The 6,212-nt window shown below is 61.4% G+C and overlaps 1 pseudogene; it reads left to right on the top strand.

Annotated features, from left to right (window-relative positions):
• The window catches only part of LOC108298328, a 20,888-nt pseudogene that overhangs the window by 3,031 nt on the left and 11,645 nt on the right, over positions 1–6,212 (top strand).

The raw sequence follows: 6,212 nt of genomic DNA, 5'->3' as shown, positions 1-6,212 counted from the left end.
AAAAAAAAAAGGCGGGGTGGCGGGGGAGGAACCCGTGTGGGGAGGGTCTGTTTATCCTGGAGAAGACTGCCTGGAGTGATCTAACGGGAGTGTTTCCAGAGGCGGGGCTGGGCCGGGAGAGGGGTAGACAGCTGGGGAGTGCTGTGAGCAGCGCATCCCCGGGCCCCCCACACCACCACAGGGTCTGGAGAGGAAGGTGGGAGCAGACACAGAAGGGACCTCTGGGGGTCTGTGGACCCCAGCCATGTAGAAGGGTGTCCAGGGGGCCCTTGGGGACAGGGTGGGGGCAGGGCGGCTGGTGGCACGGGGGTGGAGTGGGGTGAGGGTGTGGCTTGTGCCCCCTCCTTGCAGAATGTCCGCCGCACACTTTGGTGCTCTGTCGGGACCACCTGTCACTCCAAGCTGATGCAGCCGTGGACAGCACCTGGTGTGGGGAGAACAAGGTAGGAGGTGCCCAGTCCCAGCGGTGGGAGGGAGAGGCCAGACCTCCTGCTGTGTCCAGGCCCAGGGGTCAGCCCCAGCTCACAGTTTTGCTGTGCTCCTAGCAGACCCCCACTCTCTGCAGCCCAAGCCCTCGTCTACAAAGTGGAGGCATTGGGCACAGAGCATGATTCCATGATTCCCCGGGTGTCTTTAGCTGAGTTGGCATGTGGGCTGTTTTACTCCCTGCTCAGCTCCATCCTGCGGCCTGGGCCACATGTGATGGTGATTATTGGCCCCTCCCATCCTTCTTCTCTGTGCTTTCCGTGGCCTTCTCACCCACCTTGTTCTCACTAGGGTGAGGATGACTGATAGGCTTGGGGGTGGGGGTGGCTCTACCTCCATCTGTCTCAGTAGTGGTGTCTCAATGGGGAGTAGGTACCCGTGGGCTTCCGGCCTGAGTCCGTGGACGGTGGCTGGTCCAGCTGGAGTGCCTGGTCCATCTGCTCGTGGAGCTGTGGCGTGGGCGTGCAGAGCGCTGAGTGGCAGTGCTCGCAGCCTGCGTGAGTGTGGGGCCCAGGGTGCCCTGGGCAATGGGACAGGGGGATTGCAGGGGCTTGGCTCTGTCCCAGCCTCTGGCTCTTAGAAGTGTCCTCATAATGGTCAGTCCGAGTGTCCAGGCCACCTTGAGTCACTTTCAAGGAGGGTTCTGGGGCTGACAGGTCCCCACTGCTGACTCCTTTGCAGAGAGGGGGACATTGAGGCCCAGAGACTAGAGAGACTCATCAGAGGCCACACGGCAAAGCAGCTGCTGGCTGGAGGGAGGACGGAGAGGGCAGTGGGGAAGAGCATGGGCTCTGGACCTCAGATGGCTCAGGGTTTGAATCCCCTCTTCACCCCTTCTCTGGGCCTCCGTTTCCCCGTTTAAACGGGGATGTGAGAATGTGGTGAGGCGCAGAGCCCAGCAGTACCGTAGACCAAGGCACTGCCCAGCTGATTTCCTCTTCACAAGGCCGCCCAGGGAAGGCATGGGTTCACAGCCAGCCCCACCAAGGGCCCTGTGACCTCCCTGCCTCCAGACCTCCAGGTCTGAGCTGGGTTGGGTCCAGCTACCCTGGCCTAGATGGGGAGGGTTTCAGGAGCTGTGACTTGGCAGACCTCTCAGCTGGCTGCGGCCCTGGGGGCTTTTTTTTACACCCGGGCTGGGGGAACTGCCACCAGGAGGGAGCCTGAGGACTCAAGGGCTCATTAGGATGCTGGTGTCATGGGCTGGAGACTCGGAGCAATCCCTCCAGTCAGTGCTAGTCATGCCTGCAGCTTGTCACAGCTTCTCAGCAGCCCTCTGCAGAGTCAGCCTCAACCCTATTTTACAGATGAGGAAACTAAGGCCCAGGGGTTGGCCAGAGACTTGCCCACAGTCACACAGTAGGTTGGGGACAGAGCTCAGGCTTCCTGCTGCCACTTCCCCGAAGGACCCGAAGGTCCTTACAAACAGGGAGGGTGTGTCTGGGCCAGAGTGGGGGCAGCCCATGGGAGGAGAGCATGTGCGCAGAGCTGGGTGGCAGGGATCTCGGGGTGCGGGTACAGGAGGTGGCCACTCACTTCGGGCTGTGGCCACGTAGTAGCACTCACCGGGCCCTCCTTGCGTCTCCCCACAGGCCCAAATACAAGGGCAAGTACTGCGTGGACGAGCAGAAGCGTTTCCGCCTCTGCAACCTACAAGCCTGCCCCTCTGGCTGCCCCTCCTTGCGCCACGTCCAGTGCAGCCAATTTGACGCTCTGCTCTACAAGGGCAAGCTGCACACATGGGTGCCTGTGGTCAATGACGGTGAGTGCTGCCTCCCACGGGGACACTGAGGCTCAGAGGGCTGGGCCTGTGTGTGCCCAAGGCTACCCTGTGATGCAGCAGGAGGCTTAGTCTCCACCCCAAGCCTGGGCCGCGCCACTGTGCCCTGGGGCTGCTGCTCCTCCCAGCTCCCCAGTCTGCAGCCTTGCAGATAGCTACCAGCCCAGCCGGAGCCTCCAGCCTCCATGTGTGTCACGGAGGGGTCTTCCTGGTGGCCTCCGTAACTCCTGCCCTGGCTGTCGCTGATGGCTCTTCTACTTGGCCCCCATTGAACCCCTGTGAGCTGCACTGCCGGCCCTCAAATGAATATTTTGCCGAGAAGCTGCGGGACACTGTGGTTGATGGCACCCCCTGCTACCAGGGCAGGGTCAGCCGGGACCTCTGCATCAATGGCATCTGCAAGGTGTGCCTGGTTGGGAAGAGGCTCTCCCAGCACCGCCCGCCCCCAGCCCCACTGGCAGGCCCCAGGTTCTCCCCTGGGTCCCTCCTGGTCCTCTGGCCACCCTCCCCATACTCTGCCGTTGGGCTTCCCAGACCCCACCCTCTATACCACTAAGGCAAAGCCCATACCAGGCCTCCTGGCACTGGAGACCCCTGCCAGTCAGGGCTCGCTGCCCCTTGTCTCCTTCGATGCTATGCCAGCACCGCCCCAGCTGGGACACCGGAACCCAGGCAGGGGCTTGATCTCTTGCCAGCTGGCTGACCCCAGGCAGTGGTTTCCTCCCTGATAGAAGGGGTCAAATGAGGTGGCACAGGTGACCTGAAGGGCTCTAGCCCCGAAGGTGTCTCATCTTTGCCCATCTCCCCAGCCACCTAGCTGCCCCTGCTTCTAGCCCCCTAAGCCGCTGGGGTGTCCGGGCCTGGGCTCAGAGGGGGACCAGCAGGGAGGGGCCCACCCTCAGCACCTCTGATGTTCAGATTCCCTGCACGTGCTGGTCAGAAGCCCGTGGTGAATCAGGTCCCTGCCTGCCCGCAGCCTTTGCAGAATTCCCTTCTCTTGTCGCATGTGATGCTCGAGACATACCTTTAAGGGAGGGATGGGTCTCCCCCTCTCACATCTGAGGACACTGAGGCTCAGGGAGGTAGAGAAGTTCACCTGGGTCAGAGGTACAGCTGGGGTGGGGCAGGGCCAGAGAGATGCCTCCCGACCCCCACTCTAGCTGTCTCCTCCTGACCCTGGCTGGCGCCCGGGGCTGGGGCCACAGAGATTGACTCCGGTGCCATGGAGGACCACTGTGGCGTGTGCCACGGCAATGGCTCCACCTGCCACAGCGTGAGCGACACCTTCGAGGAGGCCAAGGGCTTGGGTATGGGGTGGGACCACTGTGGGGGAGGGGTATGCTCTTTACCTGGTGGCCACTTCCCCATCTGCCCCGGGTCCCCCCATTGGCCTCGTGGTCCCCACCCAGCCATAGATGGCTAAGCAGGGAAGCCTTGCTGGGGTGGAATTCATGTAGGAGTCAGGGACCCCTAAGCCAAGCACAGAGACCTGTCCCCATGGGGAGACCTCTTGTCCCAGAGACCCCAGGCAGGTCCAGCTCAGCTTGTGTGAAGCTCCTGGGCCTCTAGGACGATGGTGGTCTCCTCCTCCGAAGCTTCTGTGATCTCAGCTCCACGCCCTCACCTTGGGTCTGCTTTGCACACGTTGTTTGCTGACTCTGCTAGGTGATGGGGACATGCAGGTGAATCGTTCAGTCCCGCAGGGGACAGAACCGTCTGTGTGGCCAATGCAGTGCAGGGAGGCCCAGAGGACTTTGGGAGTGCCGAGGAAGATGCTCCTGGCCTGGGGAAGTCAGGGAAGGTTTCCTGAGGAAAACCCCGTTGTCCTCAGATCCCAGCAGGATGCTCATTCATGTTACTATCCCTGCCTGCCTCACCTTCCTCATCTGTGAAATGGGGACAACAATGGTACCTACATCCTAGGGTTGTTATTCATTTTACACGTGAGCAGTGCCCGGCGTGTGATGGGTGTTACAGAAGTGGGTGAACAAAAGCAGCCTTGTGGGCTGAGGAGGGTGACCCGGGAGAAAGGCCTGAGCACGCTGGCATTTTAGAAAGAGAATGCCAGCTGGTCCTGAGTGTTGGGTGGACCCAGCCTTGTGAAGAGACCAGTTTAGGTCCCCAAGAGAGGGGTGACGGGGCATGGACACGGGGTCAGGATTTGGGGCACCTCTGTGAGGTTTTGGTGACCTATGACATATCTGAGCAATTGGGAGAGCTCAGACTTTTAATGTAACGGTGGAATCTTTGGCATCAGCAGGCGGGGTGCAAGTGGGGAGAGAGGTGAGGGCAGCGGATGGGGATAGACAACCCTGTCACCCCGAGCACAACCTGTACACAGCCCATGGCCAGCAGGGTATGTGGACGTGGGTCTGATCCCAGCTGGCGCATGTGAGATCCGCATCCAGGAGGTGGCAGAGGCTGCTAACTTCCTGGCACTGCAGAGCGAGGACCCGAAGAAGTACTTCCTCAACAGCAGCTGGACCATCCAGTGGGATGGGGACTACCAGGTGGCAGGGACCACCTTCGCATACGCATGCAGGGGCAACTGGGAGAACCTCACGTCCCCGGGTCCTATCAACGAGCCTGTCTGCATTCAGGTGCGTGCTTCCCAAGGCCCAGGAGCGGGGAGCAGAGGTGGAGACCCCAGGCCCATGGCAGGGTGTCATCCTGGAGGAGGGAGCCCTGGGGCAGTCACAGAGCCTGGCTGTCGGCCAGGCCCTCCTGCTGCAACCTCTGCCTCAGTTTCTCCATCTTTTAAAATGGCCCCGTGATGTAGCTGCAGTTCAGAGGTGGCTGGGGTCAGCTCCTCTAGGGCTGGGTGGATGGAGAGGATGCCTCATGCTCACGGGGCCTGTCTGCTCGCCCACCTGCTGTTCCAGAACAGCAACCCCGGGGTGCGCTATGAGTACACCGTCCACAGGGAGGCAGATGGCCATGGCGAGGTCCCGCCGCCCGAGTTCTCCTTGCGCTATGGACCCTGGACCAAGTGCACGGTCACCTGCGGCACAGGTAAGAGGGACAGGGACAGCCCCTCCAGCAGGGGCTTTGGCTCTAGACAGGGACGCTGGCTTCAGCCTCCAGCTCACTGCTGGGCCACCACAGGCCTTGAGGTTTGCTTCTCTGAGCTTCAGTTCCCCATCTGTGAAATGAGGCTGGCAATTGCCCCATGTCCCATGCCTGCTGGGTGGTAAATGCGGCAGGTGGGGGCAGCTTGCGGCGAGTGCTCAGCGTGCCCCAGCCCTTGGCGTTCTCCATCCAGGGGGCACAGGTCCCTCTCAATTTTGTCCTGGCTCAGCTCCAGCAGGTCTCATGCCTGCATTTCTGCTGTGTCCTGGAGACGACCTTCCCACCCCCACAGAGCTTTAGCTGTGGGCCTGTAGGGGCACTGCTCCCCTTCTCCAGCCCCTCCAGTGGTCCAGAGCCTGGGGCTCCCTGGTGGCCGCCCCATGAGGGGCTTCCCAGACAGGAGGGGGAACAGTGGAAGGTGGCAGGGAAGGGGGCAGTGAGGGGAGGGAGGCCAGGGCACAGCCAGGTTTCCTACCCCACTCTGAGGCCAGCCTAGTGGCCCCTCACCACGCCGACTTATTTCTTTAAACTATATAAAAAGTATGATGTTTTCATTAACTCCGACTTTTCCTCCCCATATTTCCCTTCGTGCCCCCCATGCCCCTTGGTCTCCCTGCTTCTCAGAATCTCCTACCTCAGGTCTCCTACCCTGCCCCTTGGTCTTCCCCCCCATGCCCCTCAGTTTCCCCCGACCCCTCAGTCTTCCCCCTCGCCCCTTGGTCTTCCCAACATGCTCCTCAATCCTCCCCTCTGTCTCCCCCCTACCCCTGGGTCTCCCCTTCTGCCCCTCAGTCTCCCCCCACCCCTCGGTCTCCCCCTGCCCCTTGGTCTCCCCTCACCCCTCAGTCTACCCTCAGTCATGCCTCTCAGTCCCCCC

The sequence above is a fragment of the Cebus imitator genome, unplaced genomic scaffold (assembly GCF_001604975.1).
Source record: "Cebus imitator isolate Cc_AM_T3 unplaced genomic scaffold, Cebus_imitator-1.0 Scaffold938, whole genome shotgun sequence".
NCBI classification, from domain to species: Eukaryota; Metazoa; Chordata; class Mammalia; order Primates; family Cebidae; genus Cebus; species Cebus imitator.
The sequence above is the reverse complement of the archived record's forward strand: the minus strand, read 5'-3'. Positions and strand labels throughout refer to the sequence as shown.